The sequence below is a fragment of the Thermobia domestica genome, chromosome 9 (genome assembly GCF_964235325.1).
Source record: "Thermobia domestica chromosome 9, izTheDome1.hap1.1, whole genome shotgun sequence".
Lineage (NCBI taxonomy): Eukaryota > Metazoa > Arthropoda > Insecta > Zygentoma > Lepismatidae > Thermobia > Thermobia domestica.
Window position 1 is genome coordinate 198,260,768 of NC_137462.1, and position 8,128 is coordinate 198,268,895.

Genomic DNA, 8,128 nt, shown 5'->3' on the forward strand with positions numbered 1-8,128 from the left:
TCTAATTTAACAAATTATGTCCTTTGATGTTCCTATCATATTCAGTCTTCAACTTCTCAGTATGCATCACTTTATTAATCGGATTTGCTGACAATTTGTTTAGTGGTCAAGTACTTAATCAAAATAATTTCAGAATCCGATTGTAACGCATGGTGTAGATTCTTACCTTATAATCGTGATCACTTAGAAATCAGATTTCAAGTACAATCAGGTTGGTCTGGCTCTAACCCTCTACAGAGTTTGAGATACAGAATACCTGTCTCATAGTGAACCTACCTGAGACTCTGCTCATATTACAAGCAGTACGATATTTGGGTTTTTACTCTTCGTTGTTAGGCCTTCAACTGGGTTCCGCAATTTTACCAAATGCTAGAAACTAGCTGTTGGATGATTTCCCAGGTTGTTAGGTTTTATCATCTGTACTCTGCAACTTCTAATGCTAATAATCGCTGCTTCTTTATCTTTTGCTTCTGCTCCCCTGACATTTAACTGGGAGAGAATCTGGCATCGGCTTCTCGCGCAATGGACATGTCATATTGCTCTACTTGTAACATGGGGCACTGTTGCCAGATCAATCAGTTGGAAAAGCAGGAGATTCGAAGATAAAAAACAGGAGAAAGCAGTAGAAACATACAGTGGTGGCGTTTGAATGTAAATCCGGGTGGGGCAATAAAATTTGCCATTAGTAAGGGGGCAGTAGTCAAAACAAGCACTCCAGAATTCATTTCCGATGAATTACGTTGAGCAAATAAAAGGGAAAGTCCCGATTTATATTAATATTATTTGATATACACGTATGTGAAGTAAAACGTAGTGAAAGAGTAAAGTGGAGTGGGAAAATGTCTTTTCATGCACGTAGCTATATGGTACAGTCACACGTGATCGTGGCGTAAGACGATTTCTTGCTGACGATCGTGAAGAAATGATCTAAGTCACTCTTCCAACCCAAGTCACAATCTAAACAACACTTACTTGTAAATCTTACAGAAAGTCAGAATATAGACGAATCTTATAGAAGATGACTTACAGTTGTATTCTTTGCACTCATATTATATATAGTAAAGCTCTATAACTATACGCTCTACAGACTTGTGTATTATAACAGAGAAATTTCATCTTTTTATGTGAGGAAACATTGAAAATTCAATATTATTAATCTTCAACTTCTCGAAGTAAGAAAAAAGCAGGAGATTGTTCACTTTTCGTTTTCTTTCGCAGTAGATCAGTAGAACGTAGAAAAAACAGGAGATCTCCTGCAAAATCAGTAGATCTGGCAACACTGACATGGGGTTATGTGGTTAAGGCATAGATAATGTTCTATTATTATTATTATTATTATTATTATTATTATTATTATTATTATTATTATTATTATTATTATTATTATTATTATTATTACTATAGAGAAGGGAGCAAGGAGCGAAAGTTTGAAAAATTACGTAAATTTATAAAGATATAAGGTACTACCTAGGTATTACCTACTACCTACCTACCTACGAAAATAAATGCCGATTTTCAAAATGGCTCCAAATCGAAAGCAGATAAGTGATTCGTGATAACGGTATCTCATGTAAAATGATATTGTCTAGGGCGCTCTTGTTCCACATTTCGATTATCTTTTATCTATTTGAAGATATCACATAATTATTGTAAAATTAGCGGTATTTTAATTTCGCCAGGATGAGGCCTCTTAAGCTTTCGAGCGATGATAGGAGGACATTTCAGCTAGTTTGTTAAAAAAAAAAATGCAAATTCAATTTTGGCGAGTACATTCTTTTCTAATTCAAACGTTCCTTCTCAACACCAAGAATAAGTAAGATATGGATCCACATGTTAACCTTAAATCCAAATAGCTTGTACTCGAATCCATATCAAAGACCGGAATATTTCTAATTTGGATTGGATTTTCATTTAGCGTCCCTTTCAGCAGCGAGGCTATATTGGATGTAGAATTAGAGTTTAACGTGGGATCCGAACCACATGATCTCCTACAGGGAACCAAACCCAGGTCTCCCACACCAAAGCTGCGTTAACCACTTAGCTAAGAGGGAGCTCAGTCTAATTTAACTATAAAGAGCATGCTTTATTTGCTAATATACTTAGTAGTTGAACGCCTATGTCTTCTTTGATTTACAGCACAACGATATACATTGTGACAGGGCGGTAGCGAGCCCAAAAACTTAGGGGAGTCCCGGTAGAATTTAGGGGAGCCCGACCCAACCATATTATGGTTCATCACCATATTATAGTTCATTTGCAAGCCTACCGTGATAATTTTAAGGGGGCAGCAAAAATTTAGGGGGAATCCGGCCCCCTAGACCCCCCGTGGATACAGACCTGCATTGCAAATATTTTTTATTATTACTATTTGCTTATAAATAAACTGATAATTTAATTATTAAATTTTACTGATTTTCTCCTCCAATTCTATGTAAATGTCCCTTTACTTCTTGGAAAGGTGTAACTTTTGTGATACGTAATTTTGATAATTAATAATCAAATTTAAGGTAAGTAATATTACATTTATATATAATGAAAATTTATTTGGAAAAAAAAAAAAGCAAGGAAATTTTAACGTAACTTGAACAAGAAATCAGTAAAATCACATCATTAAAATTTCTAATCATTTGAAAGAAAACAGAAAAACAATTCCGTATAGAAGCCAATAAACAAAAATAAATAAAGAAAGATTATGTTAGTACTCAGCCCCGTTAAGGTACTTAACAAAACCCAACGTAATATAATTTTGATTGTTTTACTAATTGGACGAACGTGTTTCGAAACGGAATATTATGTGATTGCGTTATCCCCGCACAATTTTTCAAAATATGAATGGGAAAAAAGATATTTTATTATGATCAATAATATTTGCCAAACCCGTATATAGGTACAGAAGTAGCCGAAAGTCGCATTCTACCCGCTGGAGTATAGATGTTGAGGGATCTGAAGTCAATAGGATATAAGAGAAGATATGTGTTATCAGAGTAGACTATATGCAACTTTTTATTATTAGAGTTTCCCTGTGTATACACCCTCCTGTTCATAACAGAGTATTATTTGCTTTCAAGTACGACAAGTGCGGATCCAGGACGGACATCTGGCGAGGGGGGGGGGCAGTGGGTTTTAATACTGCTACCTAGAGATACTTTCAAAGCTCCAAACTCTGGGATGGGGTTTATTTATATATAAAATAAGAAAGTTTCCTATTCTGGAGGGAACAATCGCCTCGATCGCCCCCTGGATCCGCCCCTGAAGTACGGTGTGAAATTCTACAATGAATTGCTGAATTGATCATAGCAAATGCATTTCCAGTGACTTTTTTTGATTTACCAAAACAATGTATTATCATACGATGACAGGGACTTCTGGAAGGCAGGTTCATAGGTACTGATAGTTGTGGAGATCCCTGAGCAATCCATCTGTTGGGAAATAGTTCATTGAGATATTCTCTCACGAGAAGTGAATAATATGCCGGTGCTCCATCTTGCTACAACTATACTCGATCGATAAGTCTTCGAACATGCAATTGAGGGACAAATTATTCTTGCAACATGCTTAGATGTGGTACAACCATTAAAGAAATATCAACCGAACAGGAATGTTTCAGACATTCCAACCCAAATCATTATATAGTGCGGGTTACGTACCAAGTCTTCAAAGAAGTGAAGATTTTCTTTACTCCATAGTTAAATGTTTTTAGCTTTTGCTCTCTGATAGATCACACAAAATTATACCAAAAAAGAAATACTTTTCCACGCTACAAGTTGTCTGGGAAAGGTTGATTACGATTACGATTAGGAATTAGATGTCTGTTCTTTCGACATCTAAGGCTATATTAGCCCATCACACTATGAAGGATGACGTCCTTCGGCGATTATACTGCCCTGAGAATTGGAGAGGAAGAAAGGATTGGGGAAGTAAGGAAGTAGCCTGGGACCAATATGTTAGGTACCATACCGGCATTTGCCTGGTGTGAATGAGGAAAACCGAGGAGAAATCTTACTCAAGATGATTGTCCTGGAAAAGCTATTACACTTTTCCGACCGAGTGTCCCCACTGGGAATCGATCCTGGGACGCTCGCACCAAAGGCGAGAGCGTTAGCGGAGCTGGAAAACGTAGAGTAATCACTCAGACTACAACAGTTACATCACTATCTGCAATGAAATATATACTTGATGAGCACTTATATCTCACGTAAGCAGAAAGTAAAGAGACTTTTGGGTACCCAGTAGAATATCTACAGTATAAATAACACACGCTCTTACATATATAGTCGGTCATGCGACAGCATAAAAGTTTACATTCTCTTATAATCTTCCCAAACTAATATACTTGCCATTTTAGCTGGAATATCAACAAGAACAAACGATGACAGAATGTTATATACGCCTATTTGGAACCCATGGCTGCCTACTACCATGAGGGTAATCGTACTCCAAATGAAACAACTCCTCTATAACGAGTCCCTCCGCCCGATAAACTCCAGCCGCGCTTTGTTCACAATGCCGTTAAATCGATTCTGATTTCCCATTCGTCATACACTCTAGCATGTTCTGCGTATGTGTGTGTACATGTATGACTGTGTGTGTATGTGTGTATTGAATAGCCAACATACCGAGTTGTGTTCTGTTGATGAAAGAAACAGCCTCTAACTCTGTTTAACCGTGACTGCCATAACTAACAATTGACGTATAGAAAACCCATCATTTGTGTGTGTGTGTTAGTATATGTATTTATGAACCCGAAATTAACAGTTATCAATCTATTGCAATAATAATAATAATAATAAATCAACCATTGGAGCGTTAATATAATTTCGTAATATGTACTTTTGCTTTTCCTATTTATAATTCTACGAACAATGGAAATTTAAAAATATGTATTGAGGAATTATTAAGTAGATTAAGGTATTTTTTTTTTAAAATAAATGAATAATTAAATTATATGATTGTTAAATTGTAACAGGAGCGGATCCAGGACGGACTTCTGGGGGGGGGGGGCAGTGAATTGTAATACTGCTACTTAGAGTTACTTATAAGAGCTCCAAATTCTGGGATGGGTTTTATTTATATATAAAATGAGAAAGTTTCCTCTTCTGGGCGGCGATCGCCCCTCCCTGAATCCGCCCCTGGATTATAACAGAATAAAAGATACAAGCCATCGAACTAAACTTTTTCACTCGTAGGCTACTTCTTAAATTGAACCATATCATGCTGTAGTTAGTACGGAGACAATGTATTTTCGAAATATGATCAACATAATAATAGGCGTTTTCGGGAAATTTTGCATCAAAGATAACTCACTCTAAGAATAAACTACCCCTAGTGGATTTTTTCATTACAAATTATTTATATTATATTGTAGAATTGTTGATGAAATATTTATTTATGAAGAAACAAGAAAATCGTCCGTAAAGAACTCACCCCCAAGTGTGAATTACCCTTTTTAGAATTTTCCAAGAGAAACACTTATACTGTATTATACGTTATTAATGTAATACTGGTTCAATAAAAATTACACAGAGGGAAGAAAAGTATGTGGAGTACGTAAAAGCATAGGTTACATGCGAAAATCCTTTAGATTTTACACTTAACATACGGCTAAAGGTAATGTCATGCAAGAAACGTATAACTGAAAATGTGTTTTATAATACTTCCGTATAGGTGTTCCGAATACACGTGCTTTCCATACGAAAGAAGGAACTGTATATAGGCGATCAGGATCTCTCATACAGATAGACGTATATACCATACTGCTGATCTATGTAATATATGGATGACTGTTAGATGCCAGACATCCTACAGCGGTATGATGTAACATCTAAGCAGGGAAAAGTAAACTTATGAAATCCGTAGTAAACTTATGGAATCCGTATATTTCTACAATATAACGCTACGCGGATAACATATTTTTCTTAGTGTAACGAAATCGGTAGAGCCGTTTTCGAAAAAATCGGAAGTTTCGATTCTTTACTCTTTCTTGGAGGGGGCCGCGGTGGCTCAGTGGTAGAGCGTTCACCTCTATTGCTTGGGGTTCCGGGTTCAAACCCTGCTCCCGCCAAGTGAACTTTGTGGTGAACCCTCCGGTGCGTGGGTTTTCTCGTGGTTCTCCCGTTTCCTCCCACTTTCTTCATTCAACCATTTCATTCATTAATCATCATCACCTTCTTCTCTAGCCTAACCGGTATAACCGTTGGACATAAACCTCAAAGATTTCATTTTTCCTTTCTCGGGGTAAGTAGAAAATTTGTATTTTTTTCTCTTCTAAAATCTGGTGCAGATACGTTGATCTTTACGCTAATTAACATAAAACCTAGACGGACAGATATCTAAGAATCATTTTTTCGGTATATAAGGACTATGAAACGTAAATCCATTGAAATCACGAATGCGATTTCTTTCACGATCACCATACTATCATCGCTCTCTGATGAAAGGATTGGTCGAATGAGAAAGTGGGAGGAAACGGGAGTACCCTGGGAAAACCCACGGACACGATGTTGGCCACCACAAATTTATTTGGCAGGGGATCAAACCAAGGACCCACGCACCAAACGTAAGCACCCTACCACTGAGCCACTCTACCCCTTCCTGTATAAAATGGAATGGTATTCACGTGGTCATGATTGAAACATGTTAGGCCCAGGGGGAAATAATTTGATGAAGTTGGATAGGTCGATAATCAATTGTATTTCTTTTGAAATGAATGTTTCTAGTCCTGTATCATGTGTTGTATCCTATTTAAAACTTTAAAGCTGAATTCAAGATTGCGGGCACCAACATGAAAATCGACTTCCCTATCAACATTAGATTGTTCTCTTTTCAGCCTCACACCTTTCTACTTTATGCCCACTTGTGGCCAGCTTAACTCATTTTCATTTTGTACGAGGTGGTAAGGACTAATACTACCTACGGGACGAGACGGGACAGAATTTCCATGACGGGATATGAGACGAGGCAGAAGATAAATGACGAGATGTGAGACAAGGCAGAAGTTTCATGGCGAGATCATTGGCGTAACTAGAATATTTTCCTAGGAGGGGGCCATGATCACATACTTCTGAAAATTAGAAGAATATTGTAGAATACCTGTTATGATATTTTTAATATTTCCTTCTGACAAGCAACGTACAGAACAAGGCAGGATCAGAACCGACTCAAATTTCGCCCAGAGGACGCATAATAGAAAAGAAGAAAAACTTCCAAATTGGAGCTGCCCCCATCCAGAAACACCAGAGATATGCTCCGCAACATAACGCACCATGGGACAATATGATATAAGGTAAACGTCGCAAGATATCCATTTATGTCGAAAACGGAAAGGATGGTCAGCACCAAAATGATATCAAGATATTTGATATGCTATAACTCTGACTTGGAGGCCATCTTGAAAGCCGCGATCTTGGATATAACGTAAGGTATTGAAATGAGAAGCGGGGTATGTGATATATCAATCTAAGGTAAAATGCAAAAGGAAAACCAATGATGTAACCGCGAAAAACATATGTGTAATGGTGTGGACGGGATGAAGTGTGGAAGACTCGAGCAAAACAAACGTGTATTCGAAGAACAGAATAATAGGGCAAGATCTATCATCTTGGATTGGTGATCAAAAGCACAACCTACCTCGGATTGAAGCCCACTCCTGGACAACGTTTTGTACGTTTCTTGTTCAATTTTCTTGCTGTTTCGTGTAAACAAAGGACATTTCGGCCCACATATGTTTGAACAACACTATCTAAAACAAAGTGTGTACTGTTTTCTGTTTCCTTAGGTTCTTGTTACAAGAGAATGACTGTCTGGGAGAAAGTGACTAAAAAGAAACAATGTCAGCACCAAACTATGAAGACTCCAAAAAATTGGTGCCACAAGATGGTGGAGTAAGCATACTGCACTTTCATCAATTATTGACGTACAGTTTTTGATAAGTGATATCAACTCAGGAAAGTTGACCCATTTGTTGAATGTTTTAAATAAAATATTAAATGGAAGCTTGGATTGCTATAAATATGATAAAGCAATAGTCCAAATTCGAATATGTTCTCATGCCTTTTGTCATGCTCGATATTTTTTGATCACAACTTCCGTTTCAAAATACTTAAAGAAATGGATTACTTTACAGTTTGAA